This window comes from Salmo trutta, unplaced genomic scaffold, assembly GCF_901001165.1.
Source record: "Salmo trutta unplaced genomic scaffold, fSalTru1.1, whole genome shotgun sequence".
Lineage (NCBI taxonomy): Eukaryota > Metazoa > Chordata > Actinopteri > Salmoniformes > Salmonidae > Salmo > Salmo trutta.
Window position 1 is genome coordinate 21,072 of NW_021823488.1, and position 20,790 is coordinate 41,861.

General features: G+C 41.1%; 1 long non-coding RNA gene across 1 annotated transcript; it reads right to left on the minus strand.

Moving 5' to 3' along the window:
* Nucleotides 1-509: 509 nt before the first annotated feature.
* Nucleotides 510-17,179, minus strand: LOC115191142 (uncharacterized). The gene is made up of 5 exons (XR_003877535.1): nucleotides 16,819-17,179; nucleotides 11,974-12,078; nucleotides 9,982-10,077; nucleotides 8,210-8,317; nucleotides 510-544 (listed from the first exon to the last, which is right to left on the minus strand). It is a non-coding gene; the product is annotated as an uncharacterized LOC115191142 (long non-coding RNA).
* Nucleotides 17,180-20,790: the final 3,611 nt, after the last annotated feature.

Consider the following 20,790-nt stretch of genomic DNA (forward strand, 5'->3'; position numbering starts at 1 on the left):
CATTGAGTTACACAGCTACTTTAGCTGTACTTTAGCTACAGTTTTTAAAAGTTATAAAACAGCATTCAACATGAGGCAGACAGATCTTACTTTTCTCCAGTGTGTCAGCAAGCTCCTTCTGGTTCATTTTCCTCAGGACGTGCAGTGTGATCTTCAGAGCTCCCTCTCTGGCACTGCTCTCCTGCTTCTCATCTTCAGCATCCACCACTTCCTCATCCTGCTTCTGACTCTCAAAGCCTTCTGGGAGTTCAGGACTAAGAATCACACACACACACACACACACACTGTTTTAGGACTATGAAAATGGAATAAAGGATTAGCCTATGGATTATGAAAACAACAAAAAGAAATGTGAAAATGGGAGAGGAGAAATGACTAGAGACAGTGTTGTTTAACTCACTGACCATGACCCATGAGTTCTTCTTACCTTTGTTCAGTAGAAAAGTCTCCCTCTCTAAAGTGATTAGGAGGATTCATAGACCGGTCACTCTTCATGGACACACAGCTGGGTACAGGGGAGGCTGGTCTCTTCCGCTTGATTGGTCTTCAACACAACAGAGACAAACATTACATCTCTCACAGACAGGGATTTGTTTAAAATCTATCACATGATGGTTTCATTTCAGAGAGACAAAATCATGTTTTTTTATGTAAAATGCTATATATCTGCCTCACTCTCAAATGTGACCGACCGGCTCAATTTGGTAATTAACTAAATGTATAGTGTTTTTGGTTTATGTCAGTTTAATTGTTTGTTATGCTATAAGTGGTTATGCTTGTAAGTGATAGAATTAACTAGAAGATTGTATATTTTGCAATTCTGAGTAATTACTTCTTTAGTAAGGAATTACACATTATTCAGTACTACTGCAGTTGTTACATAATTCCAATAGATGGCAGCATAAGACCACAAATGATATTTCAGAATATTAGTTTAGTTCTCCCTGGATACACCACCACTCCCCGCGCTTCTTTCTGTCCCTTTCCACACTGCTGACGCAAGAGGAAGGACTGAAAAAGCATTTAACAGATTACTGTGAAGTAATATAACGATGATTCATGTTTATTATTACCTGTTTTTATGATCATGTTTTACACTTCATTAATATAACGACTATCAATAAGCCTGAACATTAATTCAGTCACCTCTGGTCTAGAAAAACGTATTTTCCCAGTACATTCATTCTCTAATTCATCAACCAGCATCCACCTGCTCTGCCTTCTCGAGCAAGCCAGGGGCATGTTGAGGTAAATTTAATTTAAAGGTAAAATGTTGAGGTAAATTTACTAACCGGGAGGGTTGAATGATGTCATTTATTTGCGGGCTGGAAGACGCGCTCGTCTTTTCAGTTCCGAGGTTGTTTACTCCCAATATCAGATATTAAGATGATGTTTTATAATGCATGTATACTATTGTTGAGGTTCTGACTAGTGATAATTTACCTGGGGTTCAATACCTGCTATAGTCACTATTATTTGCTCTCCCTAAAGCAACACAGCCCTAATATGAGATATATAGTTAACTAAAGTAATGAGTGACCATTTTAGAAAATCATGGGACATATAGTCTGTGGTTGCATGCTATTTTATGGGAATCATATTGCTGCATGTAACGTTAGCAAATAACTGATGTTTCGTGGTCTTATGCTGCCATCTATTGAAAATATTTAGCAATTAAAAGGTATTAATTTACTTACAGACATTGGTGAGGCAGCTGAGAATAAAAAAAATGTCATGTGTCAAGCCTACTGAGGCGCCCCGAAAATAATATTCAAAAGATTGGTCCTTGGACACAGAGGGGTTAAACATTAAAGTTACCGTCCATCTAGTGAAGAGAGGAGAACCGGACAAAGGTAGCCAGCATCCGTCAACGAGAGAGGGAGGATAGGATAACTAGGATGCTGCTGGTAGAGTAGCTAGCTAGCTAGCTTACCTAGCTGTACCGACTAGCTAGGATAACTAGGATGCTGCTGGTAGAGTAGCTAGCTTACCTAGCTGTACCGACTAGCTAGGATAACTAGGATGCTGCTGGTAGAGTAGCTAGCTAGCTTACCTAGCTGTACCGACTAGCTAGGATAACTAGGATGCTGCTGGTAGAGTAGCTAGCTAGCTTACCTAGCTGTACCGACTAGCTAGGATAACTAGGATGCTGCTGGTAGAGTAGCTAGCTAGCTTACCTAGCTGTACCGACTAGCTAGGATAACTAGGATGCTGCTGGTAGAGTAGCTAGCTAGCTTACCTAGCTGTACCGACTAGCTAGGATAACTAGGATGCTGTGGTAGAGTAGCTAGCTAGCTTACCTAGCTGTACCGACTAGCTAGGATAACTAGGATGCTGCTGGTAGAGTAGCTAGCTAGCTTACCTAGCTGTACCGACTAGCTAGGATAACTAGGATGCTGCTGGTAGAGTAGCTAGCTAGCTTACCTAGCTGTACCGACTAGCTAGGATAACTAGGATGCTGCTGGTAGAGTAGCTAGCTAGCTTACCTAGCTGTACCGACTAGCTAGGATAACTAGGATGCTGCTGGTAGAGTAGCTAGCTAGCTTACCTAGCTGTACCGACTAGCTAGGATAACTAGGATGCTGCTGGTAGAGTAGCTAGCTAGCTTACCTAGCTGTACCGACTAGCTAGGATAACTAGGATGCTGCTGGTAGAGTAGCTAGCTAGCTTACCTAGCTGTACCGACTAGCTTGGCTAGGTAGCAGGTTGTTCTGTACTTCATCTCGATGATGATGACGAATCCGGTGAACCACAAAATGAAACAAGGATAGCGAGTGAAAAGGATCTGGCTACACTCATACTGTCCCTGACTAAAAAGCAAAAAGCAAATTGCACAATAAACTTCGGCGTTTCAACACTGTAACAAACTCTGTCGTTATTCCCCAAAATCACCTCAGCCAACTCTGCGCGTAACCGGACAATATGCTTGGCGCCACAATGTACGTGGACGCGGACAGTTCTGTACGTGGACGCGGACAGTTCTGTACGTGGACGCGGACAGTTCTGTACGTGGACGCGGGAAGGTCCAGAACGCGGACATGAGCAGTGCAACACAATCAACTAAACCCAGTCTTTACAGTAGGTTACATTAGTAATATTCATTTTTTATTATGTAAAACAAACATTCTGTTTTTTTTATAACAATATTTTGAGATCTGGGCCCATATCCACAAAGCGTCTCAGAGTAGAAAATTGGTAGTATAAGTGCTGAGAATAAAGACATTTTACACTTATGGGTATAAATTAAAGCTATGCATGAAGTATCATGTACCACCTAGTCGGCAGATATTTAGGACACCTCGTGAGCTGTCCTAAGTAGTTAAGAGTTAACAGCAGGTGTCTTGATAATACTATAGAATAATGCAGCGAGTCAGTGGTTCCTGAGCCACATGTAAATGCTTTGTAGTAGTTAAAAATAATGTTTTGATATTTGATATGATCAATCCATAAAACATATGTCTTGTGCTTTTGGCAATGATTTATGTATAATACTTATGTATAACAAGTGATACCATGTATGTCTCCAAAGCATTTTGTCTTCATTTTGGCAGATTTTGGCAGATTAATTTATGCTAATTTCCCAAGATTAACTCAGGTTTTCGCCCAGCGGCTAATGAGTTGGAGCTGTGGCAGGAGTTGGACCTGTGGTCGAAAGGTGGCTGGTTTATATCCCGGGCCGGGCGCTGGAAAAAACGGGAGGAATTGATCTGACCACTGGAGGGCTGCTGGGTTCACATCCTCAAAACATTCACCTTTTGTTGATCAGAACTCTAGAGGTTCTTCTTCACTGAACCCAAATATATATATAACTTTTAGTGGTTCCATATATTAAGGAAGAGATAGAAGCCTTTTTGGTTCTATAAGGAACCTTCTTTTCTGAGTGTAAAATTAACACGTTTTTCTTTTGATTATTTAATTATCTACATCATGTTATTTCAAGATATCCCTTTGGAGCGCAACATCATGTTGTTAAAAAACAATCCTAAATTGGGCATGGCTATAAATTAGGCAAATTGAAGACATCTCGGGCGTAATATGTGTTTGATGAAAATGAACATTGTATGCAACGTTGTAGGCAACATTATTGTCCAGGGACTTGATGCCTACTATGCTAAAGCTATTTAGAGTTGTTAAACGGGTGTGAAGACTGTGTTGATATAACGGGAATATTGTCAAAATTCTGCTTGTAACAACGATCAGAATTGGTAAATAAAATATGCATTCCATTATATTAGGCAATAATTAAGAGCAGGCAAAGTGTTCGTGTCATGTGAAAATTCTATCAAATGTGTTACATTGCAACGAGTACAGTCAGGGTGCCGTGGAGCCCCTGCAATACCTCCACAGACCCCGGATTGAGAACCCCTGATTTAGCAGATGCTCTTATCCAGAGAGATTTACAGTAAGTGCGTTCATCTTAATATTTATTTTGGGAATAAACTTAAAAAATTCTTCATAAAAGGATATGAACTCTGACCTGTCCACCAGACTTCATACCTTGTGGTGCTGCTGATCCAGTTTCTACTGGTCTGACTGAGGATATGATCTCTGACCTGTCCACCAGACTTCATACCTTGTAGTGCTGCTGATCCAGTTTCTACTGGTCTGACTGAGGATATGAACTCTGACCTGTCCACCAGACGTGATACCTTGTCCCGAAACTGTAGTTTCAACCCCCTCCCTCCCTCCCTCCCTCCCTCCCTCCCTCCCTCCCTCCCTCCCTCCCTCCCTCCCTCTCTGTCTGTCTGTCTATCCCTCTCTCTCTCCCTCTCTCTCTCTCCCTCCCTCCCTCCCTCCCTCCCTCCCTCCCTCTCTCTCCCTCCCTCCCAATCCATCCCTCTTTCTCCCTCCCTCAACCTCTGAATGCTCAACTATGAAAAGCAAACTGACATTTACTCCTGAGGTGCTGACCTGTTGCAACCTCTATAACCACTGTGATTATTATTTCACCCAGCTGGTCATCTATGAACATTTGAACATCTTAAAGAACGATCTGGCCTTAATGGCCATGTTATCTTATAATCTCCACCCGGCACAGCCAGAAGAGGACTGGCCACCCCTCAGAGCCTGGTTCCTCTCTACCCAGCACAGCCAGAAGAGGACTGGCCACCCCTCAGAGCCTGGTTCCTCTCTACCCAGTACAGCCAGAAGAGGACTGGCCACTCCTCAGAGCCTGGTTCCTCTCTAGGTTTCTTCCTAGGTTCCTGCCTTTCTAGGGAGTTTTTCCAGCCACCGGGCTTCAACATCCAAACATGATCTGTTCAGCACGAGACGATCATTAGACAATGACATGTTTCTGCCAATGAGCTTCAAATCAAATCAAATTGTATTTGATAAAAAACTAAATAATAATAATAACAATAAAATGACGATAACGAGACTATAAGGAGAACCAGTAATGAGTCAATGTGCAGGGGTACCAGGTAGTTGAGGTAATAATGAGACTATAAGGAGTACCAGTACTGAGTCAATGTGCAGGGGTACCAGGTAGTTGAGGTAATAATGAGACTATAAGGAGTACCAGTACTGAGTCAATGTGCAAGGGTACCAGGTAGTTGAGGTAATAATGAGACTATAAGGAGTACCAGTACTGAGTCAATGTGCAGGGGTACCAGGTAGTTGAGGTAATAATGAGACTATAAGGAGTACCAGTACTGAGTCAATGTGCAGGGGTACCAGGTAGTTGAGGTAATAATGAGACTATAAGGAGTACCAGTACTGAGTCAATGTGCAGGGGTACCAGGTAGTTGAGGTAATAATGAGACTATAAGGAGTACCAGTACTGAGTCAATGTGCAGGGGTACCAGGTAGTTGAGGTAGTAATGAGACTATAAGGAGTACCAGTACTGAGTCAATGTGCAGGGGTACCAGGTAGTTGAGGTAATAATGAGACTATAAGGAGTACCAGTACTGAGTCAATGTGCAGGGGTACCAGGTAGTTGAGGTATAATGAGGCTATAAGGAGTACCAGTACTGAGTCAATGTGCAGGGGTACCAGGTAGTAGAGGTAATAATGAGACTATAAGGAGTACCAGTACTGAGTCAATGTGCAGGGGTACCAGGTAGTTGAGGTAATAATGAGACTATAAGGAGTACCAGTACTGAGTCAATGTGCAGGGGTACCAGGTAGTTGAGGTAATAATGTAATAATGAGTACCAGTACTGAGTCAATGTCCAGGGGTACCAGGTAGTTGAGGTAATAATGAGACTATAAGGAGTACCAGTACTGAGTCAATGTGCAGGGGTACCAGGTAGTTGAGGTAATAATGATACTATAAGGAGTACCAGTACTGAGTCAATGTGCAGGGGTACCAGGTAGTTGAGGTAATAATGAGACTATAAGGAGTACCAGTACTGAGTCAATGTGCAGGGGTACCAGGTAGTTGAGGTAATAATGAGACTATAAGGAGTACCAGTACTGAGTCAATGTGCAGGGGTACCAGGTAGTTGAGGTAATAATGAGACTATAAGGAGTACCAGTACTGAGTCAATGTGCAGGGGTACCAGGTAGTTGAGGTAATAATGAGACTATAAGGAGTACCAGTACTGAGTCAATGTGCAGGGGTACCAGGTAGTTGAGGTAATAATGAGACTATAAGGAGTAGCAGTACTGAGTCAATGTGCAGGGGTACCAGGTAGTTGAGGTAATAATGAGACTATAAGGAGTACCAGTACTGAGTCAATGTGCAGGGTACCAGGTAAGTTGAGGTAATAATGAGACTATAAGGAGTACCAGTACTGAGGCAATGTGCAGGGGTACAGGTAGTTGAGGTAATAATGAGACTATAAGGAGTACCAGTACTGAGTCAATGTGCAGGGGTACCAGGTAGTTGAGGTAATAATGAGACTATAAGGAGTACCAGTACTGAGTCAATGTCAGGGGTACCAGGTAGTTGAGGTAATAATGAGACTATAAGGAGTACCAGTACTGAGTCAATGTGCAGGGGTACCAGGTAGTTGAGGTAATAATGAGACTATAAGGAGTACCAGTACTGAGTCAATGTGCAGGGGTACCAGGTAGTTGAGGTAATAATGAGACTATAAGGAGTACCAGTACTGAGTCAATGTGCAGGGGTATGAGGTAGTTGAGGTAATAATGAGGCTATAAGGAGTACCAGTACTGAGTCAATGTGCAGGGGTACCAGGTAGTTGAGGTAATAATGAGACTATAAGGAGTACCAGTACTGAGTCAATGTGCAGGGGTACCAGGTAGTTGAGGTAATAATGAGACTATAAGGAGTACCAGTACTGAGTCAATGTGCAGGGGTACCAGGTAGTTGAGGTAATAATGAGACTATAAGGAGAACCAGTACTGAGTCAATGTGCAGGGGCTACCAGGTAGTTGAGGGTAATAATGAGACTATAAGGAGTACCAGTACTGAGTCAATGTGCAGGGGTACCAGGTAGTTGAGGTAATAATGAGACTATAAGGAGTACCAGTACTGAGTCAATGTGCAGGGGTACCAGGTAGTTGAGGTAATAATGAGACTATAAGGAGTACCAGTACTGAGTCAATGTGCAGGGGTACCAGGTAGTTGAGGTAATAATGAGACTATAAGGAGTACCAGTACTGAGTCAATGTCCAGGGGTACCAGGTAGTTGAGGTAATAATGAGGCTATAAGGAGTACCAGTACTGAGTCAATGTGCAGGGGTACCAGGTAGTTGAGGTAATAATGAGACTATAAGGAGTACCAGTACTGAGTCAATGTGCAGGGGTACCAGGTAGTTGAGGTAATAATGAGACTATAAGGAGTACCAGTACTGAGTCAATGTGCAGGGTACCAGGTAGTTGAGGTAATAATGAGGCTATAAGGAGTACCAGTACTGAGTCAATGTGCAGGGGTACCAGGTAGTTTAGGTAATTGAGGTAATAAGTACATGTAGGTAGGGGTAAAAGTGACTAGGCAATCAGGATAGAGATTACATCTCCTCATCCAGGGAGCGCACGCACACACACACACACACACACACACACACACACACACACACACACACACACACACACACACACACACACACACACACACACACACACACACACAGAGGGAATGTGGTGTTTGTTTAATATTGTTTTAGGACTATGAAAATGGACAATAGGATTAGCCTATGGATTATGAAAACAACAAAATGAAATGTGAAAATGGGAGGAGAAATGACTAGAGACAGTGTTGTTTAACTCACTGACCATGACCCATGAGTTCTTCTTACCTTTGTTCAGTAGAAAAGTCTCCCTCTCTAAACTTTGGAGGAGGACTCATAGACCGGTCACTCTCACAGCTGGATACAGGGGAGGCTGGTCTCTCCTCCTTGATTTGGCTTCAACACAACAGAGACAAACATTACATCTCTCATCTACTCTGAGCTCAGATGGGGAAACATAAGAAGAGTTTATTTCCAAAATGCTATATATCACTTTTCAGAAATGTTGGTAAATTACCTTTAATTGTTTAAAGAAATTCTGAAAGAGATTGGTGTGTTTTTCACGAATCATATCATGGGATTGTTCAATAACAGACTTGTATTTGTTTAAATCTTTCACTTTATGGTTTCATTTCAGAGAGACAAATAATCAGTTTTTTTTGCTAAATGCTATATATCTGCCTCACTCTCAAATGTGACCTAATGACTCAATTCTGTCTTATGTAGCAAAATAAATTTGAAATTGTGTTTTTTACATTGGATTAAAGTAGAGACTCAGAGCTAGAAAATGTCACCTTTTTTTAACCAGGTAGGCCAGTTGAGAACAAGTTCTCATTTATAACTGTGACCTGGCCAAGATAAAGCAAAGCAGTGTGAAACAAACAATACCACAGAGTTACACATGGAGTAAACAGACATACAGTCAATAACACAATAGAAAAGTCTATATACAGTGTGTGCAAATGGCTCGAGGAGGTAAGGCAACAAATATGCCATAGTAGCGAAGTAATTACAATTTAGCAAATTAACACTGGAGTGATAGATGTGCAGATGATGATGTGCAAGTAGAAATACTGGTGTGCAAAAGATCAAAAAAGTAAATAAAAACAATATGGGGATGAGGTAGGTTGATTGGATGGGCTATTTACAGATGGGCTGTGTACAGCTGCAGCGATCGGTAAGCTGCCCAGATAGGTGATGCTTAAAGGTAATGAGGTAGATATAAGTCTCCAACTTCAGCGATTTTTGCAATTCGTTCCAGTCATTGGCAGCAGAGAACTGGAAGGAAAGGCGGCCAAAGAGGTGTTGGCTTTGGGGATGACCAGTGAGATATACCTTCTGGAGCGCGTGCTACTGTTTGGTGTTGTTATGCTGACCAGTGAGCTGAGATAAGGCGGAGCTTTACCTAGCAAAGACTTATAGATGACCTGGAGCCAGTGGGTCTGGCGACGAATATGTAGCGAGGGCCAGCCAACGAGAGCATACAGGGCACAGTGGTGGGTGGTATATGGGGCTTGATGCCGACTATGCCAAAGCTATTTAGAGTTGTTAAACGGGTGTGAGGAGTGTGTTGATATAACGGGAATATTGTCAAATTTCTGCTTGTAAGAACGATCAGAATTGGTTAAAACAATATGCATTCCATTATATTAGGCAATAATTAAGAGTAGGCAAAGTGGTCGTGTCATGTGAAAATTCTATCAAATGTGTTACATTGCAACGAGTACAGTCAGGGTGCCGTGGAGCCCCTGCAGTACCTCCACAGACCCCGGATTGAGAACCCCTGATTTAGCAGATGCTCTTATCCAGAGAGATTTAAAGTAAGTGCATTCATCTAAAGATATCTAGGTGAGACAATCACATATCACAGTCAAATATACAGAATACGAACATTCCATTCCTGCTAAACAATGGATAAATTGCACATCTAAAAATTATGAATTAAAAATCTGAGAACGGTAATATTGAAGGTACCCATAAGCAGCCATTTATGATTAAAAAAACAAATGGCATTTTTGAAAAAAACTCTTAATAATTCTTAAAGAAAATTGTCATCTCACCTCTTGGCTTTGTTGTCATGTTCCCCAGAGAGACTCATTTTAGAGGCAGGTCCCTCCTCTCTCTCCCCAGAGAGACTCATTTTAGAGCACTGACCCCTAAACAGAGATCCAGCATGTTGGTTGTGGTTAACACAGTGACAACTAAACAGAGATCCAGCATGTTGGTTGTGGTTAACACAGTGACAACTAAACAGAGATCCAGCATGTTGGTTGTGGTTAACACAGTGACAACTAAACAGAGATCCAGCATGTTGGTTGTGGTTAACACAGTGACAACTAAACAGAGATCCAGCATGTTGGTTGTGGTCAACACAGTGACAACTAAACAGAGATCCAGCATGTTGGTTGTGGTTAACACAGTAACAACTAAACAGAGATCCAGCATGTTGGTTGTGGTTAACACAGTAACAACTAAACAGAGATCCAGCATGTTGGTTGTGGTTAACACAGTGACAACTAAACAGAGATCCAGCATGTTGGTTGTGGTCAACACAGTGACAACTAAACAGAGATCCAGCATGTTGGTTGTGGTCAACACAGTAACAACTAAACAGAGATCCAGCATGTTGGTTGTGGTTAACACAGTGACAACTAAACAGAGATCCAGCATGTTGGTTGTGGTTGACACAGTAATTCTTGAATGTCTAACAATTGTTATCATTTAATAATTATCTCTTATAAAACATATACTTAACAGACATATCGAAACAGTCAGGTGATTTAATGCATCACATGAATATGTAGTTGTAAAATTTCATCTCCATGGTAACTGTCAATAATAATAAGTCACTGTTTGTTAAGGTAGTTATAGACAGTACAGAAACAATAATAATAATAATAATAATAATAATAAGTCACTGTTTGTTAAGGTAGTTATAGACAGTACAGCAACAATAATAATAATAATAATAATAATAAGTCACTGTTAAGGTAGTTATTGACAGTACAGCAACAATAACAATAATAATAATAATAATAATAATAATTAGTCACTGTTTGTTAAGGTAGTTATAGACAGTACAGCAACACAAGGCCATGTCTCACACCTATTTGTATTCACTAACTGTAGGCTATTTATTGTCTTTCAATCTGTTCTTTTCTAAACGTATCTGAGAATATAGACAGAAGGGCTAAAAAGGACATGATTGATCCGAGGAGGAAATTGTTGATCCATTCAGAAAGGTTTTATGCATCAAGTGAGAGATGTTATATTATGTAAAGTAGACTAGGTTATAATGTATAATAGCAGTTTGTTAGTGATATGCAGATCAAGGTCTATACCTCGGCTATAGACTACATATCATAGATGACCAGTCTAAACCTGTTCAGATCAACATAATGTTATAGTCCTACCAGTAGCAGGACAGAGAATGTACTGTATATAACCTAGATATCATAGATGACCAGTCTAAACCTGTTCAGATCAACATAATGTTATAGTCCTACCAGTAGCAGGACAGAGAATGTACTGTATATAACCTACATATCATAGATGACCAGTCTAAACCTGTTCAGATCAACATAATGTTATAGTCCTACCAGTAGCAGGACAGAGAATGTACTGTATATAACCTACATATCATAGATGACCAGTCTAAACCTGTTCAGATCAACATAATGTTATAGTCCTACCAGTAGCAGGACAGAGAATGTACTGTATATAACCTACATATCATAGATGACCAGTCTAAACCTGTTCAGATCAACATAATGTTATAGTCCTACCAGTAGCAGGACAGAGAATGTACTGTATATAACCTACATATTATAGATGACCAGTCTAAACCTGTTCAGATCAGTTCACAGAGAACATCAGGTTTGTCAGCATGATAAGTGATCATAGCCTTATAATAGTTTGTAGGTAGTCTAGACCAACAGTTCGAGAGTCTGCCCGTCTTTCCTACATACCAACACATCTATTCAATGTTACCGAGAAATATGTGCCACAGTTTCAACAGCCATTTTTTGTAACTGCGTAGACAACACACTTACTTTCACGTTCATATGAGGAAATCACAAAACTTCTGACAGTCACTGGTGCAACCGCCTGTTTTCTTGCAGATGAAGCAGCTTTCACAGGCAACTCATTCAACCAGCCTAAACAACAGTAAATACAAGATGTCAAATGGTCAAAAAGTGAATCTCAATAGAGCCATATACATTAGAGAGGGGTATATTGCTGCAGATGTTGGATCATAATTTGAGCCAGTTTGCTACACCAGGAAAATAATCCTGCAGAAACAGGACATTTGAATTATTGTGTGGATTATAATTAATGAACAGTTTTAAAATGGAAAAGTGGAATTTATCATCTTCAGAAACCTTTTCTAAAGTTTAATTACACTCAAATACACTACAAGTTTAGTTTTTCTGCAACAGGGTGATCAAATTAAGATCCTACATCTGTACAGAGTTTATGTCTTTATCTGAAAAGGGCAGTTTGAGTTATGAGCAATAACATTGCAACTGTCAGCTGATGTAAACCTCTGTGATTGGATGTTATAGACCACCATATATATCCCCATGTACAATTATGTGTACAGATGTAGGATCTTAATTTGATCACCCCCCACTGCAGAATAACTTTCCAGCAATGCAGGAAATGTAAAACTTGTAGTGTATTAGAGGTTTAAAAAGGCTTCTGAAGTTTGTAATTTCCACTTAGAAATTTCAGACTTGAGTTTTCCTTACGAAAAATGTAGTAACCCCTACAAAAATTGACCACGTCCAGTCAGCTCCATTTTGTCTGATTAAACTGACACCAACCTGTCTCAGTAGTAGTAGACTGTTAGGAGGGTTTTACTGTCATTCACTATACTAACATTACACCAACCTGTCTCAGTAGTAGTAGACTGTTAGGAGGGTTTTACTGTCATTCACTATACTAACATTACACCAACCTGTCTCAGTAGTAGTAGACTGTTAGGAGGGTTTTACTGTCATTCACTATACTAACATTACACCAACCTGTCTCAGTAGTAGTAGACTGTTAGGAGTGTTTTACTGTCATTCACTATACTAACATTACACCAACCTGTCTCAGTAGTAGTAGACTGTTAGGAGGGTTTTACTGTCATTCACTATACTAACATTACACCAACCTGTCTCAGTAGTAGTAGACTGTTAGGAGTGTTTTACTGTCATTCACTATACTAACATTACACCAACCTGTCTCAGTAGTAGTAGACTGTTAGGAGGGTTTTACTGTCATTCACTATACTAACATTACACCAACCTGTCTCAGTAGTAGTAGACTGTTAGGAGGGTTTTACTGTCATTCACTATACTAACATTACACCAACCTGTCTCAGTAGTAGTAGACTGTTAGGAGTGTTTTACTGTCATTCACTATACTAACATTACACCAACCTGTCTCAGTAGTAGTAGACTGTTAGGAGGGTTTTACTGTCATTCACTATACTAACATTACACCAACCTGTCTCAGTAGTAGTAGACTGTTAGGAGGGTTTTACTGTCATTCACTATACTAACATTACACCAACCTGTCTCAGTAGTAGTAGACTGTTAGGAGGGTTTTACTGTCCTTCACTATACTAACATTACACCAACCTGTCTCAGTAGTAGTAGACTGTTAGGGGTGTTTTACTGTCCTTCACTATACTAACATTACACCAACCTGTCTCAGTAGTAGTAGACTGTTAGGAGTGTTTTACTGTCATTCACTATACTAACATTACACCAACCTGTCTCAGTAGTAGTAGACTGTTAGGAGGGTTTTACTGTCATTCACTATACTAACATTACACCAACCTGTCTCAGTAGTAGTAGACTGTTAGGAGTGTTTTACTGTCATTCACTATACTAACATTACACCAACCTGTCTCAGTAGTAGTAGACTGTTAGGAGGGTTTTACTGTCATTCACTATACTAACATTACACCAACCTGTCTCAGTAGTAGTAGACTGTTAGGAGGGTTTTACTGTCATTCACTATACTAACATTACACCAACCTGTCTCAGTAGTAGTAGACTGTTAGGAGGGTTTTACTGTCCTTCACTATACTAACATTACACCAACCTGTCTCAGTAGTAGTAGACTGTTAGGGGTGTTTTACTGTCCTTCACTATACTAACATTACACCAACCTGTCTCAGTAGTAGTAGACTGTTAGGAGTGTTTTACTGTCATTCACTATACTAACATTACACCAACCTGTCTCAGTAGTAGTAGACTGTTAGGAGTGTTTTACTGTCATTCACTATACTAACATTACATTTAATTTCTCTACACACTTTACAATAATCCCTGGCAGGATTCTCACCTTGAAACTTCATTGCGATTTTTTTCTGTTCTGTTCTGTATATTCTGATGGGTGAGGCCTGAACTGGAATGTGAAGCTAACTGAAGCTGTCTAGCTTTAGAAAACCAGTATATCAAGCCTGTATCATAGTATACCCCTCAGGCTACGTTCAGGTTTCAGCAAGAGGCAGGTATCAACATGCCGAGTCGTAGGCTACAACCTGGGTTGTATTCATAAGTTTACAGCCAACGGTTTTAAGATGTTAAATAAAACATAAACCGTTTACTCTAAACGCTATACAATGTGACCTTAACGGTTTCTGTTGCCAAACGTTTTGCTACGGTGGGCACTAATGAATACACACAAACTGTTTTGAGGAAGTGTAAGTTGTTGTTAGTCTCTCGAACAATATTTATTAGTCTCTCTTTCACACAACATACCTTCCTGAGTGAAAAGAGTTAACTGTAGATTATAAAGAGAACATGTTTGTTTCTTGCTTGTTGTGTTTTAAGCCTGTTTTGAGAAGACAAGTCTATAGACCTATGATACAGTACACTCTTAGAATAAAGGGTTCCAAACGGGTCCTCCGGCCGTCCCCATAGGAGAACGCTTTTGGGTTCCAGGTAGAACCCTTCTGGCTTCCATGTAGAACCCTCTGTGCAAAGGGTTCTTCACGGAACCCAGAAGGGTTCTACCTAGTACCAAAAAAAGGGTTCTACAAAGGGTTCTCCTATGGGGACAGCCAAAGAACCCTTTTAGATTGTAGATAGTGTAGGAGCGATCACCCTGGGGCACACAGATGGGCACAGAACGAATTCACCCCACGCATCTAATTTATATCGAAAACATTTTAAGGAGAGTAGGACTATTATAACACTGTCCACCAAAAATATCATCAACTATATGAATACACACAACAATATCATCAACTATATTAATACACAACAATATCATCAACTATATGAATATACACAACAATATCATCAACTATATTAATACACACAACAATATCATCAACTATATTAATACACATAACAATATCATCAACTATATGAATACACATAACAATATCATCAACTATATTAATACACATAACAATATCATCAACTATATGAATACACACAACAATATCATCAACTATATTAATACACATAACAATATCACCAACTATATGAATACACATAACAATATCATCAACTATATGAATACACATAACAATATCATCAACTATATTAATACACATAACAATATCACCAACTATATGAATACACACAACAATATCATCAACTATATGAATACACATAACAATATCATCAACTATATTAATACACATAACAATATCATCAACTATATGAATACACATAACAATATCATCAACTATATTAATACACATAACAATATCATCAACTATATGAATACACACAACAATATCATCAACTATATTAATACAGATAACAATATCACCAACTATATTAATACACATAACAATATCATCAACTATATGAATACACATAACAATATCATCAACTATATGAATACACATAACAATATCATCAACTATATGAATACACATAACAATATCACCAACTATATTAATACACACAACAATATCACCAACTATATTAATACACACAACAATATCATCAACTATATGAATACACACAACAATATCATCAACTATATGAATACACACAACAATATCATCAACTATATGAATACACACAACAATACCATCAACTATATGAATACACACAACAATATCATCAACTATATTAATACACATAACAATATCATCAACTATATGAATACACATAACAATATCACCAACTATATGAATACACACAACAATATCATCAACTATATTAATACACAACAATATCATCAACTATATGAATACACACAACAATATCACCAACTATATGAATACACATAACAATATCATCAACTATATGAATACACATAACAATATCATCAACTATATTAATACACATAACAATATCATCAACTATATGAATACACACAACAATATCATCAACTATATTAATACAGATAACAATATCACCAACTATATGAATACACATAACAATATCATCAACTATATGAATACACATAACAATATCATCAACTATATGAATACACATAACAATATCATCAACTATATGAATACACATAACAATATCACCAACTATATTAATACACACAACAATATCACCAACTATATTAATACACACAACAATATCATCAACTATATGAATACACACAACAATATCATCAACTATATGAATACACACAACAATATCATCAACTATATGAATACACACAACAATACCATCAACTATATGAATACACACAACAATATCATCAACTATATTAATACACATAACAATATCATCAACTATATGAATACACATAACAATATCACCAACTATATGAATACACACAACAATATCATCAACTATATTAATACACAACAATATCATCAACTATATGAATACACACAACAATATCACCAACTATATGAATACACATAACAATATCATGAACTATATTAATACACATAACAATCGTCGTCTTACCTTTTATCTCTCAATAGAAACAGAGTCTGAATGATCATTCGGTCGTCGAAAGTTACTTTCGTTTGCTCTGCTCATTTCCATATCAGGTTCTACCTGTTCTCTCTCCGAGTCCCTCTCTCTTTACAGCTCTTACAATGTGCCTTGGCAAACATTCTACAACTGTCTGGAAGTCTATTGGAGGGATGGTGGTGTTTTATTTTGTTGAGACCTGGTGACTGAGACGGCCGTGGCATATTGTGAAACATCAGCAAGTTCAGCAGTCTTCATCACTGAAGCTCCTGCCAATCGTGCCCCAACAATCACCAATAGTTAAGCTCTTCCCGAGCAGGGTCGCAGTCTCTGCTGGTTGCAGCTCCTCTCTCTCCCCAGGGATAGCAGTTCCTTTCTCCCCAGGGGTAGCAGCTCCTCTCTCCCCAGGGGTAGCAGCTCCTCTCTCCCCATGGGGTAGCAGCTCCTCTCTCCCCAGGGGTAGCAGCTCCTCTCACCCCAGGGGTAGCAGCTCCTCTCTCTCCCCAGGGGTAGCAGCTCCTCTCTCACCCCAGGGGTAGCAGCTCCTCTCTCACCCCAGGGGTAGCAGCTCCTCTCTCCCCAGGGGTAGCAGCTCCTCTCTCTCCCCAGGGGTTGCAGCTCGTCTCTCTCCCCAGGGGTAGCAGCTCCTCTCTCCCCAGGGGTAGCAGCTCCACTCTCCCCAAGGGTAGCAGCTCCTCTCTTCCCAAGGGTAGCAGCTCCTCTCTCCCCAGGGGTAGCAGCTCCTCTCTCTCCCCAGGGGTAGCAGCTCCTCTCTCCCCAGGGGTAGCAGCTCCTCTCTCCCCAGGGGTAGCAATTCCTCTCTCTCCCCAGGGGTAGCAGCTCCTCTCTCTCCCCAGGGGTAGCAACTCCTCTCTCCCCAGGGGTAGCAGTTCCTCTCTCCCCAGGGGTAGCAATTCCTCTCTCCCCAGGGGTAGCAGCTCCTCTCTCCCCAGGGCTAGCAGCTCCTCTCTCTCCCCAGGGGTAGCAGCTCTTCTCTCCCCAGGGGTAGCAGCTTCTCTCTCCCCAGGGGTAGCAGCTCCTCTCTCCCCAGGGGTAGCAGCTCCTCTCTCCCCAGGGGTAGCAGCTCCTCTCTCCCCAGGGGTAGCAGCTCCTCTCTCCCCAGGGGTAGCAGCTCCTCTCTCCCCAGGGGTAGCAGCTCCTCTCTCCCCAGGGGTAGCAGCTTCTCTCTCCCCAGGGGTAGCAGCTCCTCTCTCCCCAGGGGTAGCAGCTCCTCTCTCCCCAGGGGTAGAAGCTCCTCTCTCCCCAGGGGTAGCAGCTCCTCTCTCCCCAGGGGTAGCAGCTTCTCTCTCCCCAGGGGTAGCAGCTCCTCTCTGACCTGTCTAATGAGCCAAACTGATTAAAGAATCCCACAGTGCCTAAACTCTCTCTCTCTCTCTCTCTCTCTCTCTCTCTCTCTCTTTCTCTCTCTCTCACACACACATACAGACTCAAAAACAGTGCAGTAATTAGAACCCCTATAGCAGCTATAAGTAATACAGTCTACTGTACATTCCCCTCCTCTGCCTCTCTCCATCACTTTCTCTGTGTCGTCTGTTGCTGTCTCTGTGTCTTGTCTGGTGTCTCTCTCCATCACCAGAATAATTGGTGAGGGTTAGGCCTACTACAATACAACATTCAAAACATGAAAACACAACTACATAACTAGCCTGTTCAACCTCTCTTTCGTATCGTCTGAGATCGCTAAAGACTGGAAAGCTGCCGCGGTCATCCCCCTCTTCAAAGGGGGTGACACTCTAGACCCAAACTATCCTACCGTCTTTCTAAAGTCTTCGAAAGCCAAGTTAATAAACAGATCACCTACCATCTCGAATCCCACCGTACCTTCTCCGCTATGCAATCTGGTTTCAGAGCTGATCATGGGTGCACCTCAGCCACGCTCAAGGTCCTTAACGATATCATAACCGCCATTGATAAAAGACAATACTGTGCAGCCGTCTTCATCGACCTGGCCAAGGCTTTCGACTCTGTCGATCACCGCATTCTTATCAGCAGACTCAACAGCCTTGGTTTCTCTAATGACTGCCTCGCCTGGTTCACCAACTACTTCTCAGATAGAGTTCAGTGTGTGAAATCGGAGGGCCTGTTGTCCGGACCTCTGGCGGTCTCTATGGGGGTGCCACAGGGTTCAATTCTCGGGCCAACTCTTTTCTCTATATACATCAATGATGTCGCTCTTGCTGCTGGTGAGTCTCTGATCCACCTCTACGCAGACGACACAATTCTGTATACATCTGGCCCTTCTTTGGACACTGTGTTAACAAACCTCCAAACGACCTTCAATGCCATACAACTCTGCAACAAAGTATCCTTCACTCACAACCACCAGCTGCCTCTAATTGGACGTCATTGAAAAAACACAACATAGAAAGAGAAACCTAGAATAAACATAGAAATAGAAAATATAGAACATACATCAAAGCCCCGAAACACACAAAACAAACACCCCCCTGCCACGTCCTGACCAAACTACAATAACAAATAACCCCTTTTACTGGTCAGGACGTGACATTTATTCCATGTGTAACTCTGTGTTGTTTGTGTCACACTGCTTTGCTTTATCTTGGCCAGGTCGCAGTTGTAAATGAGAACTTGTTCTCAACTGGCCTACCTGGTTAAATAAAGGACTTGTTCTCAACTGGCCTACCTGGTGAAATAAAGGTACATAAAATAAGAAATAACACAGAACTCTCAACTAGTTCCATCAAACAGAAAAACAACAAGAAAGCTGAATAAACACATTCAGATTTCTAGTTATTGCACTTTTCTTTTGCGTTTTAGGGGTCATAGGTCAGATCAGTGGTCATGGTTGATATGCATGGACTAAAAAACAAACTTGAAACCATTTTTCTCAGATTCACTGTTTGTGTAGATGCTCCTTGTCTTTGTAGGGCAGTAGTTCAGGTGGCTGTGTGTGTAGACTGCTCCTTGTCTTTGTAGGGCAGTAGTTCAGGTGGCTGTTTGTGTAGACTGCCCCTTGTCTTTGTAGGGCAGTAGTTCAGGTGGCTGTGTGTGTAGACTGCTCCTTGTCTTTTCTAGGGCAGTAGTTCAGGTGGCTGTTTGTGTAGACTGCTCCTTGTCTTTGTAGGGCAGTAGTTCAGGTGGCTGTTTGTGTAGACTGCTCCTTGTCTTTGTAGGGCAGTAGTTCAGGTGGCTGTTTGTGTAGACTGCTCCTTGTCTTTTCTAGGGCAGTAGTTCAGGTGGCTGTTTGTGTAAATGCTGTTTGTCTTTGTAGGGCAGTAGTTCAGGTGGCTGTTTGTGTAGATGCTGTTTGTCTTTGTAGGGCAGTAGTTCAGGTGGCTGTTTGTGTAGATGCTGTTTGTCTTTGTAGGGCAGTAGTTCAGGTGGCTGTGTGTGTAGATGCTCCTTGTCTTTTCTAGGGCAGTAGTTCAGGTGGCTGTTTGTGTAGACTGCTCCTTGTCTTTGTAGGACAGTAGTTCAGGTGGCTGTGTGTGTAGATGCTGTTTGTCTTTGTAGGACAGTAGTTCAGGTGGCTGTTTGTGTAGACTGCTCCTTGTCTTTGTAGGGCAGTAGTTCAGGTGGCTGTTTGTGTAGACTGCTCCTTGTCTTTTCTAGGGCAGTAGTTCAGGTGGCTGTTTGTGTAGACTGCCCCTTGTCTTTGTAGGGCAGTAGTTCAGGTGGCTGTGTGTGTAGACTGCTCCTTGTCTTTGTAGGACAGTAGTTCAGGTCGCTGTTTGTGTAGATGCTCCTTGTCTTTGTAGGGCAGTAGTTCAGGTGGCTGTGTGTGTAGACTGCTCCTTGTCTTTGTAGGACAGTAGTTCAGGTGGCTGTGTGTGTAGACTGCTCCTTGTCTTTTCTAGGGCAGTAGTTCAGGTGGCTGTTTGTGTAGACTGCTCCTTGTCTTTGTAGGACAGTAGTTCAGGTGGCTGTGTGTGTAGACTGCTCCTTGTCTTTTCTAGGGCAGTAGTTCAGGTGGCTGTTTGT